The sequence below is a fragment of the Vulpes vulpes genome, chromosome 7 (assembly GCF_048418805.1).
Source record: "Vulpes vulpes isolate BD-2025 chromosome 7, VulVul3, whole genome shotgun sequence".
NCBI lineage: Eukaryota > Metazoa > Chordata > Mammalia > Carnivora > Canidae > Vulpes > Vulpes vulpes.
Window position 1 is genome coordinate 58332296 of NC_132786.1, and position 23407 is coordinate 58355702.

Below are 23407 nucleotides of genomic sequence, written 5' to 3' on the forward strand. Positions count from 1 at the left end.
GATTGCTTTTAATGATCTTGCTACTTTCCTGTGCTCTAGAACATTTTTCAGCTTTGTCTTCAAGGAAATTGTCATTTTTGTAGAGTTATAGAGTATGAACCAGTTGTTTACCACAATTTCTCAAAATGGTGTTTCCTTCTGTTTTCTTATGGTGAGATTTAGTTTACGTGTTATTCTCATTCTTTTAATTTTCATTTTTCAGGAACACTACACAAGTGACATTTGGTCTTTCTCAGTGATTTATACCAGTAGCTACACAGTATCAATACTTCACATGATTTTTTTTCACTGATGGTGTAAATTTCAATTACATGCTTAAAGTGTTTACTTAACATTAACCTTTTTCACTATGGTAGTTTTAAGTGGTGATCTTTTTCCTACCACTCTGTTTTTAGTCACTATTCTACTATAAAGAGAGTTTCATTTCCCTCCACATATAGAGGCACGTATGTGCTTGAATATGTGAATCTTTCAATGTGCTAAAAAAATCCATTATTTTTATTATGTTGCTGATGTGGTTCTCCCCAATAGGGGGCCCCTTTGATCTGCCCCATTTTCTTTTCACCAGTCCAACCCTCCCTTTTTTGAGTACTTTCCTACTTTGCAGAAGATACCTACTTTCCATCCTCAATACCGATCGTGTATTTGCCTACCTCAATCAAACCTTTCTCCAAAGAAGCCTAGTTCCTAACACAGAGAGTGAAAATTTAGAAACTAGTATTTGAGTGATTTGTCATTGTGACTGAGGTATCCCTGCTTCTAGGCCCTTTCAGGGGACAGGGTCAGGAAGCACATAGCAAGTCTGCACACATGCACAAGAATACATATCACTGATTCATTTTAATTAAGTCTAATTCCAATCCAATGCCCTAAGACATATCTACTTCCTCATATATTTGTGTCTCCTTTTTCCATTATCAGGTAAAACTTTGGCTGAACAACCTAAATATTTAATCACATAATCATAAAACACATAAAAAAACTTCCAAATCAAATAGAAAAAAAATTCAAATAGGCATAAGAATATGCCTTACCACTGGAAAAAAAAAATCAAATAGGCATAAGGATAATTTGCAAGTATTTCTGTATTTTACTTGAGTGTATATAGTAAAAACACCATGTTCAAAAATTACTTGAATTTATTTTATTTCATGATTATGCTAGTTATTTGATGTTAGGCTCCTTTGTTTTTCAATTTTTTTCCACTCATCCTTCTTGACCTTAATTTCATTGAGTATACCAAAAAAAAAAGTGTCCTCCTCCTACCACCTACTCAATACTCCTCTCCACCCCCTATAGGTTACTTTTATTGGTTTTCCTCCCTTCACATATTCAGGGCCAGCAGCAAACTGTCTCTGGCTTCACGTTTCTCTGACATCTTCTGTCTCTGACCTGCAGATCCTCTTCAAAATGGCTCGCCTTATTAGGTTATGCTTATTCTGGGAAAACTCCCTTGTTACTATCTCGTAATCAACCAGTTAGAGACATCTGCAAAACCCCTTCCCCATTGTCATATAATGAGGAGAATGATATTCCACCACATTCAAAGGTCCAGAAGCAAAAGGAGGAATTTATACAGGTATGAACCCAAGGGAGCATAATCTTGGGGGCAAATTAGCAAAATTATCCAGAGTCTGAGGTTCTAATTTATATGCAATAACTGTGTGGGGGTTTAAAGAAAGCACCGGAGGAGAAGAAAAAGACTTACATTCTACCCAGACCCTCTACCGCTGTCCCTCCCAATCTCTCACCTCAGATAGGACTCCTGTGCTCCCTCAGTGTACCCCTTCTATCCCATCCTTTAACCTACCTGGACCCTCTTCCTGAGGCCTGTGCACATTCCGGGTCACCAGTACGCGTCACAAAGCCCTGCTCTTCCCCTGCTCAGGTCACTTTCAGTATCGTGGCCTCTCTATGACCTTGAGTCCACCTCCAGATGCCCCCTTCTGCATCCTCATTAAGTAACTTGGCTCCCATGGCTTTCCCTCCTTTCTGCTTTTGTTGAACCCTACGGTGACCAAATGCTCCCTTTAATCTATCCCAGCTCTAACAGCACCTGGTGCCTCAGGTGCCAGCCATGTACTTGCCTCTTCACCCACTTGTACTCACTTCTCCCTCTGCCGTGGTCTCCCGGCTTTCCATCCCCTCTTTCCCCCGACTTGTTCAAGATAGGACTGCTTGTCGCTGTACAACAAGGAAAACACCAACAGTCCAGATATTTTGAAAAGAGAAGTATTATTTTAACAATGGACAAATTCACAAACCAAATGTTTATTCTTCTATGTTTGTATTAATTTTTACCATGTATGCATATTTTTAAACAATGATACAATATTTAAATCATATTATTTTGTATCACAACCTTCCAGTTTATCTAGGTTATTTTGTGATTGACTCAAATCTCTGTAATTATGGCTAAAGCTACATAAAAATATAAACTGGAAAACAGACTTTTGAGGAAAAACTTTTACTGATTTCAAGTACTAATCTAATTGAAATAATTTATTCCAATGTTTTATTGTTACAAGTCCTTCACAAAACATTCCTGATCACAGCACAAATCTCTGTTTTCATCTTACATTGTTTAGCAAAGTCCAACACTCTGATGAAGTGTGGGTTTCAGGACTCTCGACAGAGCCTGTAGTCTCTGCTGTAGAGTTTGCTCTTGGTGTTTAAGGATAGTTAAGGATAGATATATAGATGATAATGATGGCACACCGTGAAGGCACAGGACTGTACACATACAATTTCTCCCCCTGTGAGCTCTCTGGTGTGTGTCAAAGTCTGAAGTCAGTTCTTCCCTACATTTAGAATATGGGTTCTTTCATATGAACTAAGGTCAGAGACTAATGGTTTCCATTCTATGTGATTATTTTAACAGAAAAGTAAGACATTTATCTAGCATTCTGGACACATTGATTTCATATACTGGGCTCCTCTCAAGTATAAAATTGCTCCTGCTGTTTAAAGCTGGAGTTTTGGCCAAGACATTCCTATGACTTTTCTTCAATGTGATTTCTTTAATGTTGACTAAAGGAGGAAGAACGATAGAAACCTTTTCCCACATTTATCACAGATGTAGGATTTCCTCCCTGTGACTTCTCATGTGTGAATGTAAATTAGCATTTTTTTAAATTAGCATTTCAGTTGAAGTGTTTCCCACATTCATTACATTTACAGGGTTTCTCTCTGGTGTGTGTTCTTTGGTGTATACCTAGCTGAGGGCTCTGATGGACTCCTTTCCTACATTCATTACATTTATTGGGTTTCTCTCCTATGTAAGTTCTTTGGACTCCCTTTCTACATTCATTACATTTATAGGATTTCTCTCCTGTATGAGTTCTCTAATATAAATAAAGCTAAGTGCTGTGAAGAAATCCTTTCCCACATCCCTTACACTTTTAAGGTTTCTTTCCTGTGTGGATTCTTTGCTGTGAGTAAACAATAGCCTTCTGGCTGAAGCATTTCCCGTATTCATTACATTTGTAGGGTTTTTCTCCAGTGTGTGTCCTTTTGTGTATGGAAAGGTGAATGCTCTGGTGGAGTTCCTTACATGTACAGGGTTCCCTTCCCCATGTGACTTAGCACACATTGAATCACTGTGGATCTGTAAGTGAAAACTTCCCCATATTCATCATATTCATAAGCATCCTTTCCAGTGTGAAATCTTTGCTGTTCGAAGATGTGAGGCTGTTAAAGAATTTCTCATATACATTCATTAATTCTTTTCTCTACACGACTCCTATGTTGATCATGCAGTGAACATCTCCTGTTAACATCTTCACTGTTATTTACATATGCCATGCATGTTATTTTCTACAAGAGATTTCCTTTTTCATAACATCTCAACTGCAGGACTATCAGATTTACATGAAGCATTTCTTTAGTTTCAAAGACTAGATGCATGAGCCATGTTTATGTGGCTGTCCTTTTATAAGAATCCAGGTAGTGGCTTGGTGCAACACCTTAATTTTATCCCTAAATCCAAACCACCCAAAGCTTTCTGCTGGGGGAGTGTTTATGCCCAACTGAAATTGGTCATGTGCTGCATTCTAAAATCTGTTAGCACCCATGTCTTTACTGTTAAGGGAGGGTTCACCCCCCCGAAAACTTACCACTGACATGCAATCAGATGACTCCTTTCTGCAGATGTCTTCTTGTCTCTTAAGACTACTTTTCCTATCTGAAATAATATAAACAAAACGAACTGCTAGTGTGCACCAGAGCATGGAAACTGTTGAAAACGCAAGGCCTGTGTGCATTTCAAATACTGACCCTTACACAAGGGAAAGATGTGAAAAGAAGGAATGTAGCAGTGAGTTGGAATGTATTTCAGGAAAGTGAAAATGTTCCTGTGTTTTCAGGATTGAAATAAGATGTCTGCTGCTGACATGTCCCTGATCTTGTTCTCCTCATAATGCGATCTTCCTGGTGTTGTGCATACACAAGCCTGGAGCTCACCTGGACTCAGGCCTTGGGGAAATCCTCTTCCCTCTCTCCACAGCTCCACTCCTTGTTCCAATTGGGAAATCACATCTGATTTGCAGAGTTGATACCCTGTTTGTGGGGAGGAAAAGGCATATCAATTTTAGATTCTGTGCAGAGAAATATCAATGATGTTTAATCTCAGTGTAGGATACCAAAGAAGAACAAGGACCAGTGAAGCAGAGCCCAAGGAGGAGCACTCTGAACACTGAAAATACCAAGGTCCTTCAGCACAGCAGGAAGAAGATCCTGACACTGGGCCAACATGGGGAGATTTTCTGGTTACTGATATGTAGGACCCAGGTCAAAAATAGAGCAAAGAATCTTAGTGTTTTTAACGAAGGAAAAATTTTTTGTTCCTACAGTAGCATGAAATTAACTTTTTAAAAAACTAAGTACACACAAGCTGCACCACAATTGATTTCTTTCCAGAAAGAGATAATAGGTATTATTTTCATAAATGGGTATTTAACCAGTTGACTGTGGAGAGCAGAAGAGTTACTTAGTAATGCTTAGTGCTTTCATTCATTTAAAATATTCACTGAATTTCCAGTACACTACTGGGCATCAGAAGTCCCAATGCAGGACAGACATGAAAGAGGAGTCAGGAAAAGAATATATTATTTTGGGGTGACAAAATATGAGTACATCAGTAAATAAATAAATAATGTTCAAGTAGTTTTAAGAACCATGAAAGAATCTGAATAAAGGCTTAGAAGAAAGGAGGATATGAGAAAGCTGGATACTTGCTGAATAACTACACCAGTGTTGGTAGACTCACCCACGGAGACCAGATGACTGATGTTCTCCAGCATCACATCTCGGTACAGCTTTCTCTGGGACGTGTCCAGGAGGGCCCACTCTTCCTGGGTGAAGTCTACAGCTATATCCTTGAAGGTCACTGATTCCTAAAACATCAGACATGTTGATGCAGTTGGGGCCTTCCCTGCTAAGGGCCATGGGAGTGTACTGGACGCGATAGTGCTGTACACAGAAAGGTCATGCTGTGTCCAGGGTCCCAGTCCAATGCTTCTTTATGCTGCCTTGTCATGTATCTTTCACACATATTCACAGAAACATACACACACTTTGCAAACATGACTTCATGATAAACAATTATCTCATGAGGTGTGCTGGAAATACCTGGGACATGGCACTGCCCTACTTTCCGCAGGACTGAGTAGGGGCTCCTAGATGACATGGATAAGCAAATGAGGCCTCGCTCATCTCTACACGGCACACACGTTCATGATAAAGCGTAAGATGTACCATCCAGAAGCAGAACCCCAGGGGCCATAAGACTGCTGTAGGTAAGGAATGTCCTAGCCTGCCCATCCATTTCAATCTTCTCAGGCACTTCTGAGCATTGCTTAACACTGTCCCTCCTGTAACGTCACCCTGTCTATATGCTAATGTGTACTGGAAGCTTCTCAACTGAACCTGATCTTTCCAGTCCTGCAAAATTTGCTACAGGACCCTCGGATTTATTCTATTATAATCCTTCTCAATGTACAGCCCAAATTAGAAATATATTACTCACCAGACATTTGTTTTCAAATTTGAACGAATTTTTAACAATGGACAAATTCACAAAGACGGTACTTGGGAATGAGTGGTAAGAAGAATTTTTCTTTAAGTTATTAAAGTGCTCAAACATATTCCATAAAAACTTTAGTAAGTTAAAAACTGGAGAAAATAAATCAATGATTCCTCATTTCTCTCTTGCTCCCCACCTCCAGTCTCAATGCTATAGGGCCCTCCTCTGCAGCATCTGAAACCCTGGATGGACCGAACTCACCTGAAGGAACCTCTGCTTCCCCACAGGTTGTAAGCTCCCACTTACTCTCATTTCTGTCACCTGTGTTCACGATAGGCCTAAGCCCACTGCAGATACTAAGCTGGTTAAGGAGTGAGTCACTTCTCAGCTGGGATCATGGGATGGATAAGAAGAAATAACTTTTCTGCAAGGACATCCTTAAGGGATGGGGAACACAGTAGAGTAAAACTGGGTATCAGATTATTTCTCAATCAAACCTGACCTGCCACAGCCCTCCCTGAGTCCTAGTGAAGTATGACTGGCAATAATATTTCATAGGGGCACAAACAATCTGCTCAGTCCCTGGCAAACCAGGTATCCATGAGGAAGAGCAAGTCCTACTCACCTGTGCTTGCATTGTCTAGAACTCAGTTGCCCCTTTCTTCCTGTGTATTCTCACCAAGGGACAGTCCAATAACTAAGCAGACGAAGCTGAGGAAAGAGAAAGAACCCACGAGACTTGTCTTTTCCAATATTCCTAAATGTGCCCATCTTCAATCTGCAGATCTCCCCCTCACAGTCCAACTCACATGTACCTGCAGAGTAAACAAGGACAAACAGGGAGGGGACTCTCCTCTCCAAGAATCAAAGACTTCAATAAGAAGTCTTTGCCTGTTGTGCATGTAAAGAAGATATAATATCCCCATTAAAGAGCTAGCAAAAGCACAGGTGTGTCTAGTTTAATTAGACTTGGTCTTTAGAGGTTCTACTTATTTCCATCTCTGACACCAAATCTCAGAGAACCTGAGTCCTGCACATGGAGATTCTTGTATCCATAACTCAGGACAGCATTTTGGAATTTCCTATTTTATCATTCTTAGTGAGGTCCACTGGCATTGTTTTCAACACCCATCTCAGCTCATGAGTGCCCCATGTTCTCCCTCAAGCAACAGCTGCCCTCAGTTACTGTGGCTCCTCCACATGTAGGATTCAGGCAGTGTTAGTGCCTCAACCCGACTGTGTATGTCATGGCCTTGGATATGTGGCCAAGCAACTATGGCATCTCTTTAAAGGTGGGCTGGAACATTTCAAAGACCCAAATCCTGCTCAAGTATTCAGTGATTCTCATCATGCAAGCTAGCACATACAACCTCGTGCATACGAAAGAGGCAGGAGGACGTATGTCATAATACTACATAGTAGGGATTGCTGCATAATCCCCACAGAGAAGACAGGCTTATAAAATGTAGAGGGAAGGAGTTTAGTTTTAGAGTTAATTTACTGACTTCTTGGGGTCTGGAGTTCTACTCATTTTTATCAACAAGATTATCTCTGCATTTCATAATTTAAGTATATAAAAGAATTTGTTACCCCTACAGCACTACCTCAAACAATGTTTATAAATAAATACACTGCATCAACAAACACTGATGTCAATAGGATATGATTAAAACCCACTGACCTTGAGGACCTGGAAAAAGAAAAATACTACTGATATTAACTTAAACTCTATGAGTAGAGTTTATATACATGTTGACATACATTCCACTTAATATTCAATAATAATCCTGTTTTTATGGCTTACTCACACATTTAACAAGTAATTTGCACCAAGTTCAGAAAATTTTATTTCTGACATAACTACATGGTTAAAAACTGACAGCAAGAATTTAAAATTAGTTTTGCCTATCTCTGTCAAATAACTAAAGGATTTCATCTTGAAGGACACTAGACACCAGAACCAGTTTTACCTGACTATAGATCCATGGTCATATCCATGACCAGAGACTCTTCCCTCAAAACATCCTCCTTGCAGCCTTTCCTACAATATCTTCCCATGTCTAGGATCTCTTATGGGGAGATCTCCAGTTCAGGACTCTAATTTCCAAAATCAGCCCCCACATGTAATTTTTTTTAAAGATTTTATTTATTTATTCACGACACACACACACACACAAAGGGGGAGGGAGGGAGGGAGGGAGAGAGAGAGAGAGAGAGAGAGAGGCAGAGACACAGGCAGAGGGAGAAGCAGGCGCCATGCAGGGAGCCTGACTTGGGACTGATCCCAGGTCTCCAGGATCACGCCCTGGGCTGAAGGAGGTGCTAAACCGCTGAGCCCCTGGGTTGCCCCGCACATCTAATTTCTACTGATCAGCGTAACAAACATTTGCTTATTCCAACTTATACACACCGAGACCAACAATTCTAATGCCCCTTAGTCATTCCCAAAATCTGCTAATCTTAGATGATGCCAATAGCTCACCTTCCCTTGGCTGCACCGTCACAGCTCAGAATTAGGTATTGAGCTGTTCTAATTACAGGCTCACAAACCTCCCAAAAGATTTTTCTAAATATCTGGCATCCTACTTTGGCTTAACAATCACTCTGCTATGCTTCATTAATAAGTTAATATTTCCTATGCCTTTCCAGTTCTCTAATCTCACAAATTCTCACCTTTTCCTTTAGCTTTCTAAAACGGTTTCACTTCCTACTACAGAGATGACCCTGATAATTTGAAGAAATACTTCAGCTCCCTGGCAGGAAACCTACAATTATTCCTGATTTCCAACCTATCAGTATATCTGCTCTTGTAAAAACTGAAAAGTAATCTCTATTCCTAATTAAATCCAGCTTCTCCAATTCTATCTTCTCCTTTCCTCCTCCTTCAAATATTTTGTTATCGATTATAAGACAAATTTCTTTTACCAGTAAATCCTTCATCATTTCCCCATTCATCTTCTTTAACTCAATTAGTCTCTCCATTCTTCTAAGAAAAACCTGCTCTAAATCAATTTACATCTAGTTGCTAACACATGACCTTTTCCCTTCAAAATGAACCTGAATAGTACATACTTATTTACAATTTCTTCACATTCCCTCACTTTGACTTAACAAAAACCACTTATAATTTCCACATTAATAAATCTTGTTAAGATTAGTTATTTCCCCATAATTAAATCCAGCGAGTGTTACTTGGCCTTTTACTTGGAGCCAAAGCAGTATTGGCACATGATATTCATTTGGGAACTTTTTTCCTGTAGGCTTTTCCTATAGATCAGTTTTGCAATTGCCTTTCAAAAAGTCTAATCACTCCTTCCAGGAGTTCTTTGCAAGGCCCTCCTCAAACAACAGTTGATAGATCTCAAGGTTCAATTTTTAAAAAATATTTTATTTATTTATTCATGAGATACAGAGAGAAAGACAGACAGACAGAGGGAGAAGCCGGATCCATGCAGGGAACCTGACATGGGACTCGATCCCGGGTCCCCAGGATCAGGCCCTGGGCTGAAAGCAGCACTAAACTGCTGAGCCACCTGGGATGTCCCTCAAGGTTCAATTATACCTTTTTTTTTTCAAAAAAGATTTTATCCATCTATTCATGAGAGACACAGAGAAAGAGACAGGCAGAGACATAGGCAGAGGGAGAAGCAGGCTCCCCATAGGGTGGAGGGGTAGGGAGATCCTCGATGTGGGACTTGATTCCAGGATCATGACCTGAGCCAAAGGCAGATGCTCAACCACTTAGTCACTGAGGTGCCCCCAATTGTACCTCTTTTATCTCCTCTTACAATAGATTACCTTGGAAATATCACTACACTCATTTGCTTCTATTTTTTCCACTGTTGTCTGTAAACCATAACTAAAAACATACCTAGATTCGATCTGTACTGGAATCTCCACCTGCATGTAAAAGGAAAGAGATTTCAAAACAAAGCCATTAACTCTTCTTCCACAATAAAAAGTTATTCCCTTCTGGTCTTTCAAGTCTGATAATGGTTCCACCAGATGTCCAAGGATTAATCTTTGACATTACTTTTCAGAACCATGCAATTAAGCACCACTGTTATCTCTACACTTACCACTATTATCTTTCATTTCCTCCCTGATATCTACACATATATGGCCACTTTGTACTCATCAAGTTTCAGTCTGAGATTAAATGCCATATTTCAAAGATCCCTCCTTTAAATGATTACCTAGGTTGTTCCTTCTCACCTCGTTGCCTTGAGTAGAACCTCACTTTTTTTCTTCAGATTATTCATCTAATTTCTCACTAAGAATTTATGTATTTCTTTGCTCCTTTCTTTACTGACAAGACTATCTGCAATAAAACCACCTGGTTGAACAATTAACTCTTAATTTTGGCTCCAGTCATGATCTCAGTGTTGTAAGACAGCCCCACATCTGGCTCTGTGCTGGGGGTGGGCCCTGCTTAAGATTCTCTCTATCCCTCTGCCTCTCCTAAGAGAAAAATTATCATTATAGAAAAAAATCTGCAACTACGTGATCATTTTGCAATATATGCAGATATCAAATTATATTGTACATCTGAAATCAATATATTTTTACCCTATTTAGAAAAAAAAAAGGTGTAAGAGGAAGGCAAAAAAATGAGTTTTAGTTTTGGCTTGTCTCTAACTACTTGTCTTTGATTAAATTTCTAATCTCAAAATGTATCCTCATTTTCTCCTTACTAGTCAGAACAGGTTATTTTTGCAAGCCTGGGAACCCCCCTTTTCACCTCAAAAGCTCTTCTGCAGACCCCTCCTGGATGTTGCTGGCACTTAAGAGACAAGTCTTACCCATTCCCTGGGCTCAGAGGATGCACAGCTGATCCATGGCTGCTGTGAAAAGTAGCTAATTCAGGAAGCTGCTCTTCACTAATGCCTTCCTACCAAGCGAGCACCTTTGAGCCTTAGTTCCTCTCTTGTTGCCATATTTGAACTTGTTTTTTTAAAGAAAACACTGATCTAGAACACACTGTGACATTCTGAAATTAAAAAGGGGGCTGGGCATGAGAGAAGAGCTGTTTCTTCTCAAACCTAGAATATAGTCAAGAAACAGAACACTTTGAGGGTCATGCATGTTTTGACACAATCGAAAAAGCCAAGCCACCCTGCATCTGTCCAAAAACATTCATTTATGTCTTACGGGCTCTAAGTCAAGACCATAAAGATTTTAAAAACATTAGGACCCCTCAGGGACCTGGGTGGTGAAATTGGTTAAGTCTCGGACTCTTAGTTTCGGCTCAGGTCATGACCTTGGGGTCATAAGATGGGGCTCTGCACTCAGCACTAAGTCTGTTTTTCCCTCTCCCTCTGCTCCTTCTCCTCCCCTCCATAAATAAAAATAAGTCTTAGCATGCATATTTTAAAAAGGATAAAATTAGGACCCCTGGGGGACCCAAGTGGTGAAGCTGGTTAAGCCTCGGACTCTTGGTTTCAGCTCAGATCATGACCTTGCAGTCAGATCTGGCTCTGTGCTCAGCGTCGAGTCTGCTTGTCCCTCTCCCTCTGCTCCTTCCCCTCCTCCCCATAAATAAAAATAAAATACCAAAAAAATATTTTTTAAAAATGATAAAATATTAGGACCTTTCACGATACTTGAGCCATAATTTAGAAGTCATTTGAGTATAAGCAGAACGTGTTTTAACAGAAGATGGAGAATGTAGGCGTCACAGGGCATCTTTGCGATAAGTAAGCCAATGTGAAGGCTCGCACCCTCACCGGGAGCACCGCCGGGAACATGGCCTGGAGCACTACCGAGAACACCAATGGGAGCACCGCTGGAAACACCACCGGGAGTACCACTGGGGGAGTACCACCGGGGGAGTACCACCAGGAGCACTACCGGGGGCACCGCTGAGAGTACAACTGGGAGAAAGGCTGGGAGCTCAGCTGGGGCGCCGCTGGAAGCACTGCCAGGAGCATCACCAGGAGCACCACCAGGAGCACCACCAGGAGCACCGGTGGAAGCACTGCCAGGAGCACGGCCAGGAGCACGGTAAAGGGCACAGCTGGGAGCAGTACTGGGAGCAGGGCAGGGAGCACTACCGGGAGCTTGGCTGGGAGCACAGCCAGGAGCACCCCCCAGTGCTTGGCTGGAGCACCGCGGGAGTACGGCCAGGAGCACCACCAGATGCTTGGCTGGGGGCACAGCCGGGAGCACCACTGGGAACACGGCCAAGAGTACCACCAGGAGCTCCGCCAGGAGCGCCGCCGGGAGCACGACCTGGAGCACCACCAGGATCTTGGTCGGGAGCACCGCTGGGAGCACCGCCGGGAGCACCACCAGGCGCTCGGCCAGGAACACGGCCGGGAGCACGGCCGGGAGCACGGCCAGGAGCACCGCCACCCCTCCGAGTCCCGGCTTCCGCCCTGCCGGGAGCCAAGCTGCGAGGGTCCCGTCCGGGTCCCTGGGGCGCCGCTCCCGACCGTCGCCGGCAGCGCTGCACACCCGCCCGGCCGCACAGGGACGGCGGCGCGGGGATCCCTCCGTCAGGACCCGACAGGCCGCGCTCCACCCACACGCCACCCTCCCCGCGGCCTGGGGGCGCACACCCGACTGAACTGCCTGGGCCCCGAATCAAACGGTGACGTTCCACACGCGGCCGCGACCTTCCGCACACCTGCCTGCCCGCCTTCCAGCACCGCCTCGCCGCTCCCGCTTCCCGCGACAACCCGCCCGACAACCCCGGGACCCGGGAGCGCAGCGACGCACGCACGGCCCCTTACGCCCGCCGCCGGAAGTGCCCCCTTCCCGCCCGCCGGGTCGGCCCAACACCCCGACTTCCGGGGCCCTCCTGCGCCACCACCCACGCGGTTCCGCCTCACGGCTGCTGCATTAGGGTCCGGTCCCCCCGACCCCACCGGCTGCCATCGCGACTAAACCACCCGAATGCACACCCAGGGGCGCCGCCCGCTACCATCTCGCCGTGGGGCCCTGCACGACGGACACCGCGAAGCCGGAGCCCGGCCCGACGCCCCACGGGAGGGCGAGGGAGCACGTGCGGGGCCGAGACCCAGTTCTCCCTCCCTGCAGACGAAGGCCCGACCTCGGCGGCCAGCAGCCCCTCCCGCAGTCGGGGCGCTCGCGGACGTCACCCACCGCAGGCGCCGGCCCCGGTCCTGGTCCGCAGCGTCGCCGCTGCGGACGGTGCCCGGGGAACGTGGCTCCGGATCTCGCGCAGACGCGGCGGCGAGGGCGGGGACACGGTGCGCATGAGCGCCACGTGGGCCCGGGCGGCGGGGCGGCGCGCCCCCTACCGGCCGCCGGGTGCAGCGCAGGGAGCTCCGAGTCGCGGGGTCCAGGGTAGGATGCTGGCAGGTGTCCTCGAAGGGGTCCGGGAGGCGGGAGCCCAGGGAGGAGGCGGCGACAAGGGGCCGCGTGTAGCGCGTCACATATGGAGGCCTCGTAGGAACTCTGACACTAACAGGGATGAGGACGGTTCCCTACCGACATGCAGGCCTGTGCCCCATAGTGATGAGCGGGTGGCGGGACACTCCCCCGTGTGCAGGCTCAGGTGAGGGCCCGCGCGCTCCTGCACCTCTCAGCCTGGAGGCCGAGCAGCCTCCCCTGTGGCAGTGAGTGCACTCAGGAGTTTGGTTTATCATGTTCCCCAATAAAAAAAGTAACCGTCCACGCCTCCCCCCGCCCCTAGACACCCGGAACCCCCTGGTTCATCGCTGATCCACTCCCACCCTGGACGGTCCAATCAGCACTAGGGCTGAACAGGATCAGGAACCTGACTCCAGGGGATCGCTGTCAACTTCGCCATCCTCTTAGAGGACTAGGAGCCACGGGGATCCCTTCTCCCAAAGAAACCCAAAGCGAAGTCCTACATCCGGCATCCCAAACCTCCATTCTCCCTACAGCCTCCGTGAAAATTAATGGAAGCTCTTGCCTCATTTTGGGGGGTGGCTCTCCCTTGACTATGTATGGAGCGTCTTCCTTTTTTTTTTTTCTTTTTTAAGAATGTTTTCCTTCACATGTGTGCCCCTTATTAAAGGAATCATAATGAAAGAGGGACTGGTCATCGGGGTGTTGGGATGGAGGGGCCAAGGGGCCCTGGGATCTCCAAGTTCAAGTTGAAAAGTCTTCTGGATTACCCAGGGTGAGAATGGGGGTGGCAGGATACACCAGGCCTTAGTGCTTTCTCAGACAACAGGGGTGGCTACTACCTGGTCTATGGCTGAGGACCCGCCTCCTTCCTGAAGCCCCATCACAGGGCCACTGGGATTGAGGCAGGGGTGTTTTTGGTTGTGATCCTGAGACTCAGGTATTGATCAGGTGAGGCATGTGCAGGTATGTGGGGATGCCTCAGGTCAGGATTTAAGAGATTGTACTTTGGAACCTGGGGCTGTTATTTGGCACCTGAATTGGTTCTTCCTTGCCTTGGAGGATGCTTCCAGTCCAGGGTGGGGATACACAAGAATGCGGGAGCAGCAGTTCTCTGATTCCGGAGCATATCCAGAAATACCCCAAAGGCTCCAGAGGGTGAGAACCTCCCCTCTGGCCTCCTGTGCTTGCTCCATCTACTCCTAAGTCTTTAGGGGGGTCTTAGAACATTGGTAAATCGAACTCCAATAAAAAAATATACAAAAAATTTTAAAAACAACAACAACATAAAAGAAAACCCTATCACTGATGCTAAAAAAAAAATATTATGTCACAGGCAGAGGATCCAAAGAGCATTTCAGCCTGTGATTCTTTTCATTATTGGCATAAGATTATGTATCATGAAATTAAGAATCTCAACGATTTGGGGGTGTAGAGTTCAGTGGTATTAAGTACATTCGTACTGTTGTGCAAGCATCACCACCATCCAACTCTTGACCTCTTTTCATTTGCTAAACTAGAACTCTCCCCATTGAACACACCCCATTGCCTCCCTCCCCCCCATCCCCTGAGGACCACCATACAGCACCCTGCCTCTGTGAACCTGACTTGTATAAGAAGAATCACACAGTATTTTTCTTTTGTGAATGGCTTATTACACTTAGCATAATGTCCTTCAGGTTCACCGATGTTCTAGAATCTGTATATCATAATCTCCTTCCTTTGTAAGCCTGAGTAATACTCTATTATATGGATATATCTCATTTTGCTTACCAATTTATCTGTAGCCTATGGTTTAGCTTAAAAACATAATATGAATGGATGTTTCTAAAAATGTGGAAGTTTCTTAAATGAGTTGGTTCTAACCCTGTGAATGATGACAAATTGTTAGCCTAGGTGAGATGGAGAGGGATCCGGAGAGGCGAGGAGGATATAAGTCTACCATCTCTATGGAAATATATCATTTTGTAAAAACAAAAACAAAACCAAAACAAAGCAAAAAAAAAAAAAACATAATCAGATATTTTTCTAGAGGATCAGGCTGGCAAAGGAAATCTTCCTCAGGGCTCCCCTTCATCACAGACCCCATCACTGTCTCTTGAGGGGGACATGCAATATTTCAAGGGGCTCATCAGAGGAACACACTCAAACTCATACACTGGGGACATGAAGCAGTGCGTAAATTATGAATTATAGATCTGTTGGAGAACCCTCCATAACCATCTTCCAAAAAATCTGACCTGTTTCATGAAAAGAGAGACTATACAATGTCATATGGCATCAACAACAAAAATAATCCATGATAAAAATTTATTGATAAAAATAATCAATTATAATAGTCATCATGAATAATAGTAATTCCACTGCTATTAATATGGGACATAATGATAAATAAGGAGGTTGGGTATAGAATCCTCTAAGTGAATGATAATGTGACTGTGCTGGGCCTTACAGGTTAGAGAGTTTAAAGCCCTGCGTGTGCACATGACATCTGTAACAGGAGGCAGAGATGAGCAACAGGAGGGAAAAAGCCAGCCAGAATGAGGGTCTAGGCCAACTTGGGAAATTGCATGCAGACCCCTTGAGGGAAAGCCCATGGGGCAGAGGGGGTCCACCAGGACAGCCACCAGATTTCAGGAGCTTGGTCTGTGGCAGGCCAGGCAGGACCCCACGTCCACACCTGCACAGAAGAGCCCAGCGTCAAGTGGACATTCAAGCTGCCTTTTCTATTCCCACCCTCTCTGCCCAACATCCCTTCTGTTTCTTTTCCCCTTAGACCCTGGAGTTCCAGGACTCTAAGTTCACATCTCCGAGGTCACTTAAAGTATTTGCAGAGGATCAGATGGGCGTGGGCTGGAGGAGGGTGTCACCCACGATACTCCCATACTAGCAGGGAGGACATTGCCTTCCGAGTGGTTGCCAAGCTCCCTTGGAAGACGGAGAGTAGTCGTGGGATGGACAGGATGGGCGTTCACAATCTCTGTGCCTTCTGGTACTGCACCAGCAGCCTCTCCTGTGTACCTGAGAGGACTTAGATCTCCAGAGTTTCAGGCTGGCCTAGGGAGCCTTTTCTGTACCTATGATGTTAGCTACAGTGGCTCTAGGATTCCAGATCAGATAAACTCATGTGGATGTTCATATGGACAGAGACACCAGGTCCCACCTTTCCAAGAAGGCAAGAGTGATTATGGGGACCCCTGATGTGACTACTGTTGTGGCAGTTCTGTTCATCCAAGGACAACTTTCTGGGACTTCAAGGCTGGCACAAGCAGCCAGTGGGCCCTAGAGGGAATTTTGAATTTTAACAGAGGCATATGTGTAAAGGATGTCCTTCAGGAGGCTCCTGTGGTATCGAGGGCTGGTCCTGCTTCTGGAGGCTGACTTGGAATATTTCAAGATGCTCCTGAGCAAAATAAATATCATGTAGTGCAGAAGGGGTTGCTTTCCTGTGGACAAACTCTACTGAAGGTTGTATATCAAACAACTGCAAAAAGAATTCATGGCAAGAAAATAATGAAAATAATGATAAGTAACGAGAACAATCACAAAAATGATCATAGTTAGGGAACTGTAATTGCTAATGATAGTCATAACCTAAGGAGATGGGGGATCAGAAGATAGTTTCCCTAAGTGACGGGCACAGGAATATCATTTTTCTTTTTTTATTTTTTAAAATTTTTAAAATAATTTATTTATTTATTTATTCACAGAGACCGAGAGAGAGAGAGAGAGAGAGAGAGAGAGGCAGAGACACAGACAGAGGGAGAAGCAGGCTCCATGCAGGGAGCCCGAAGTGGGACTCAATCCCGGGTCTCCAGGATCAAGCCCTGGGCCATAGGCGGCGCTAAACAGCTGCACCTCGGGGCTTCCCAGGAATATCATTTTTCCTGAGGTAGTTGGAGTCACTGTTCTAGATTCAACAGTGAAATATGTTCCATGAGGGCAAAGCCTGTTAGCAAGAAAAAAAAGAAGCTCAACCCAGTGGTGGGCATTAGATCTAGTGTGCCAACCATGGAAGAAGGGCCTGTGGGCCAAGGTAGAAGGAATTTGGTCTGGGGCCCTGAAAGACCCCTCCTACCTTCTAGGAGCAAGGACAGTGTTGCTCCCTGCTGGTCTGAGAGCTCCGTACAAGTCTCTGTCTTGTGACTTCTGGGGATCCTGAAGGCAGGTGTATGGACTTCATCCAGTGTGGGTGGAACACAGAACAGAAGGTCATGCAGGAGGTGCCAGCCGCAATCATGCAGGGAGCTGAAGGGTTGCTAATGGATGTCCCCATGAGGTCCATGTTAAACACTCTGTGTGTGTGCGTGCATGTGCCTGTGTGAATGCAGATGTAATTCCAGGAGGAAAATGTTAGATAACAAAATTTCCACAAGTTGACTGATATTTGTTGATTATTCTGTGGAGTTTTCCTTCATGGCTCACGTGCACTGCACCCATTTCCATTTTACCAAAGTCTGCTCAATTAAGGTCAAATCAACAATAATAAAACCGAAATCATTGGATGACTTCAATCCAGACTTGAAATCCATATGTCAATTTAAATTCTTCGAGTTATAAAATGAAATGTCATAAAGGCCATCTTGGTTACGACTCTCTTTTTTGTTTATGAGGATGCATAATCAATTACCAAAAACCTGGTGGCTTTATAATAGACACATTTATTTTCTCACATTCTAGGGGCCAGACTGAACACCAAGAGACCAGCAGAGCCACCTCCCTTTGAAGCCAAGTCAGTGATCGAGGGCTGGAAAAATGCTCATGTATTGCTTGGCCTCTGTTTAGCAAAGAAGAGAAATAGACTGTGGTTCCCCCTTTTCTAAGATTTATGCATTTTCAGAAACCTCTCTTCCATTACAGTTTCCACAGTGCACCACAATACCTCCTTGTCCAAGGGAACTGATCATGGTCACAAGTAAGAAATAACTGTCTCATCCATTCAAAAATGTTTCAGCAGACACTGCCCATTATGTAAGCTGAACAAGACATACTGACACATTCAGACCACAAGCTCAGCCCAGTGCATTCCTTCCTGCACATTCAAACACAAAAGCCATGATGTTTACAAACAGCACAAGCCGACAACAAACACCAACTGAAACAAGAGGACATAAAGCATATGGCTGTGGCATTTCCAGAGGGAACAGTGAAAATTAGGCAAATACACAGTGGATTAGGATATATACTCATGTAGGAAGGAGAGATTCACAAGAAATGTCTTCCCAAGAAGTATGAAACCAGCCACTGGATTTCTATTGTTGTAGATTCCAGGCTACAACTAGGAAGAAAATCACATTCATCAAAACTTTCATAATCTTTGTAGATAGGAATCGTATTAGTGAGAGATGGAAGTGTAGAAACAGAGCTATGGGTGCCATATTCTTCAATAATTTGTTACAGCTACATACATTCTGGCTGGTGAGGAGAAGGTGTGCCTGTGTGATACCTGAGTTCCTGTGGGAAAGTGGTCTTCCCTGTCCTAGAGGACTAATATCCAACACTCCATGGCTCCTTTGATGCTACTCAAAAAGGAAATGGACATTCCTAAAGATTTCCTCTGAACATAAAAACTGAAGAAATTCTGTTGAGAAAGATGCAGGGGCAGTTAGGGAGGTTGAGAAAGACCTGAAGGTGCTGTCTGTTGTGGGAGGCAAGAGGAGGAGGTGGGCTGCCTGAATGGTCTCTATGAAAGAGGGACCACACCCCCATCCCTTACTCCAATAAAGTGATCGGAGCCGATTGGAGGATTTTGTGCCTAGTCCCGAGTGCAGAGTAAGCCACAAAAGGCAGAGGTGAAGGTCACTGTCTGCCAGGTCACTGGAGACTGGATCAATGAGAGAAGCATCCCTCTGGGACCTGAGGCTCCAGGTTGGATTTGCCCTATGGACACTCTTCTGGAATCATGGAAGTTGCTTTCCTCCAACATGCGGAGGAGTTTCATTTCAATGACTCTCTCAAACTCGCATCTTGCTGGTCAAGGAGAGGTGGTGCTGAAGTCCACGGAGGACCCTCTCTGCCTGGGAAGACATCCCCTGCATCAAAGACATCTCTGTGTGTCTTCCTCAATTTCTTTCAGAAGCATTATGTAGTTTTTAGGGTGTAGATCCTTTACCTCTTGGTTAGGTTGATTCCTAGGTATCTTATGCTTTTGGGTGCAACTTTAAATGGGATTGACTCCTTAATTTCTCTTTCTTCAGTCTCATTGTTAGTGTCTAGAAATGCCATTGACTTCTAGGCAGCTCCCAGTGCGCAGGGGCCTGGGTGCTCCTGGACGGGGCCGATGACCTGCACGGTTCTGGGCCGCCCAGCGGCAGGAGCATCCTGGCTGTCCTGTGTCCTCCTGGCCACTGCCTGTCCCGGGGGAGCACCGGATCTTGGGATGTGTCCCCCGGCACCCTGGGCTCTGGGCCTGCGACAATGTGAATGGACCTAAAGTACCACGATGTGTAATTTAAAAGCATCAGAGTAATTTTATGCCATTTTAACTTATCCTTTATTAAAAATAAAATACATAAGCCCTTACAGAAGGTTTATGAAAATCATAAAATATAGGAACAGCGCAATGATGGGGAGAGGAAGGCTCCATTGGGCTGCAGCCACCACGAGCCCCACGGCAGGAGCTGGGGCAGGCTCCCGAGGTGGTCAGGGGGCTGCTCGGGGGTCAAAGCCAGTTGTTCCGGAGGCAGGTGGTGGCTCTGGCACTCTGGGGACACAGATTGCAGGCTCCGGGGCCTACTCCACCCGGGTGGCTGTGGGTGCAGGTGGCTCCTCCTCATCGGGGCAGGGAACCATAGGATCGACCAGAATCTGCACTACCTTAAACTCAGGAGCCAGCATCTCGGCTTTGACTAAGACCTCAGCTCCAGCAGCCAGGACCAGCCTCATCACCTCAGGCCCTGAAACTTCAGCACCCTCCACAGTCGGAGCTGGGGCGGGCTCCTGGGTTGGTTCAAGGGGTTGCTCTGGCCCCGAGGCCGGTTGCTCCATCGAGGTAGGAGGCTGCTCTGGCACATCCACGACCTCGAGAGCAGGGGTGGCGCCTGCTCCTCCTCCAGGGCTCCCAGGGGTGCAGGGGGCTCCTCCAGGGCGGAGCAGTGAACTAGAGCAGTGACCACTATCTGCAGGGGCTTCGCCTCCCCAGCGGGCACCTCAGCGCGGGCCGAGCCCTCAGCCCCAGCAGCCAGGACGGACTCGATCCCCTCAGGCCCTGACGGGGCAGCAGGCCCCACGATCGGAGCTGGGGCGCGCTCCTGAGCTGGTTCAGGGTGTTTCCCTCGGGCCGAAGCTGTAGCTCCAAGAAGACAAAATATCACCATCAGGACGGACTGTCCACGTCCCTCCCAAGTCAAGGCCACTCTTCCCACCACTCAATGCATGTGAGGGCAAGAGCCCTGGGAGGTGTCCCCAGCCTGCAGCCTGTGGGGTGGGGTGTGAGCCCACCCCCTGCTCCTGGCCCAGCTGCACGGAGGCTGGATCCTCGAGCCCCCCGTCCCCAGATCAGCGACCCCCAGGCCTCACAGGGGCTTCCTCGATGATCCTGGAAGTGTGCTGGCTGGGGCTCCACCGACTTTCTTTCGGGGGTTCAGGGTCCTGTCTAGGGGCATCTGGGCACATTTCTTGCCTGGAGTCTGGAGGGGCATTTGACATTTGTCTGCCAATGCGTTGCTGACAGTGGGACAGGTGTTCTCCTCAGGATACTTCGGTGGTGCCTGGGTGTGTCCCAGCCCATGTCCCTGGGAGCCAGCCTGGTGACCCTTGAGGGAGGCTCTGCAGGGCCTCTTGGGTCTCCACTGCACAACCAGGCTATTAGCCCTGACACAGGGTTGGCGAGCCAGCTGAGGGGTGTCAGGCATCGGCACTTCCTGGGCACCAGGAGGTCCACCAGGTGGGCTGAGGCTAACTTTAGGGCTACTCAGAGGAGATGTGGAATGGGACTGGACTGTATCATCAGGGGTCTCAGTATGTGCCTTCATTGGTAGGGAAGGCTCAGGGATTAAAACTTTCAGGTAAAAATGTAGATGTCTTATAGAGCATCCTACAGAAGATTTTAATTGGACTCCATGGGTACAGAATCAATATCCTAAAACATGGTGGCTTCAGAGATGACACTTTTATTCTCTTTGTGTCCAGGGATGAGAAGTGAACATCAAGAATTCAGCAGGGCCCCAGGGCCTGTGAAGCCCAGTCAGTGACCAAGGCCTGGCAAAATGTTCCTGTTTCTCTTGGCCTCTGGTCAGTAAAGAAGACAAATAGACTTAGGTTTCCACCTTTCCTAAGACTTATACAATTTCCTAAACTTCATTATTCTTCACTATTCTATCCTGCACAAAGATGCCTCCTTTTCCAATGCAAAGGATCATGGTCACAAGTAGGAATGAATTGTCATGTTGACTCAAAAATGTTTCAGCAGACACGACCAATTCTGAAGGCGGAAGAAGCCATAACGACACTTTCAAACCACAAGCTAGCCCAGTGCCCTCCTACCTGCATCTACACCTGCCAAGCCCACAATGTGGAAAAAGGCACAAGCCTACAACATATTCCAACTGAATCAAGAGAATATACAGGATATTGGGGTGGAATTCCGTGAGGAACAGTTAAAATGAGGCATATAAACACTGGATTTAGGATATAGACTCTTGTAGGAAAGGGAGTTTCAATGGAATGTTTCACAAAAGCATAAAACCAGCCAGAGAATTTCGCTTGTGAGGGACCCGGGCCACAGCTAGGCAGAAACTGGTATTCATCAAAACCTTCACAATCTTTGTAGATTGGGATCATAGTCGAGAGAGATGGAAGTGTAGAAGCAAAGCAAAGGATGCCATATTCCCAAATAATTGGTTACAGCTACAAACATTCTGGCTGGTGAGGAGAACGTGTTCCTATGTGATACCTGAGCTCCTTTGGAGAGTGATCTTCCCTGTCCTAGAGCACTGACGTCAAACACTCCTTGGCTCGCTTGAGGTTACTGAGGAAGAAAAAGGACATTCATAGAGATATCCACTGAACATAGAAACTGATCAAATTCTGTTCAGACAGGAGCAGGGGCAGTTAGGGAGGTTGAGAAAGACCTGAAGGTGCTGTCTGATGAGAGAGTCACGATTAGGACCTGGAATGGCCTGAAAGGTCTCTATGAGAAAGGGACCACACCCAAATCCCTTAATCCAATCAAGCGATTATAGACGATTGGAAGATCTTGCTCTTTATGATATTTCAGTTTTGAACTGAAAGTTAGTTGAGAAAATGGATATAATATCTTGAATAACCTCAAACCCTGACCCCAGTTTTAATACCATTAGGTCTAAATTGAGCAGAAGTGTTGGTAAAATACCAATAGATCAGGAAACATGAGTCCTGAGGTTAATTTCCACGGTAAAATGTACCAATATAATTTCACTTGCAGAAATTCCAATCCCCACCAAATCCGCATGGACTCACACCTCCATTCACAGAGACACACACACACAGGCGCACACACACAGTCATAGAAATCGTTCTCATGAGGCCATCACTAGCCTCATTGCAGCTGCTGATTGGCTCAATCCCTGCAGCATCTAAGAGGATTAGGGGGACGTCTTTCAAGTGGCTGAAATGTCATGTGACCTTGGGGCAGTATAAAAGTCCGGGAGCATGGAAGTGGCCATTCCTGACCATCCCTCTCTCCCACGGGACACACAGTCTCCTGCAGTGGAGTCTGTCCAGGACCTTTCTCAGCCTCTCCTGATGGGCGTGAGGACCACAATTGCACTTCAGGTGAGTTTTGGGCCACTGGTCCTACCATCCCTGACTACGCAATGGGACAGTGAGGAAATGATGGAGGGATTGGCCCTTCGTCCACGGGTTAAGGACTCTTTCTGGTCTAACATGTTCTGAGGACAGAGAATGAGCCAAGGCATGGCTGTGAATGCCCAGGACACCTGGAGGTTCCAATGCCAATGAATGGGGCCTCAGGTGTCACATTGGTGTGGGGTGGTGGACAAGCAGGGACAGAAGGCCCGTAAATGTCTCAGTGGGCCCTGCAGACCTAGAGAACACACAGCATCAGGG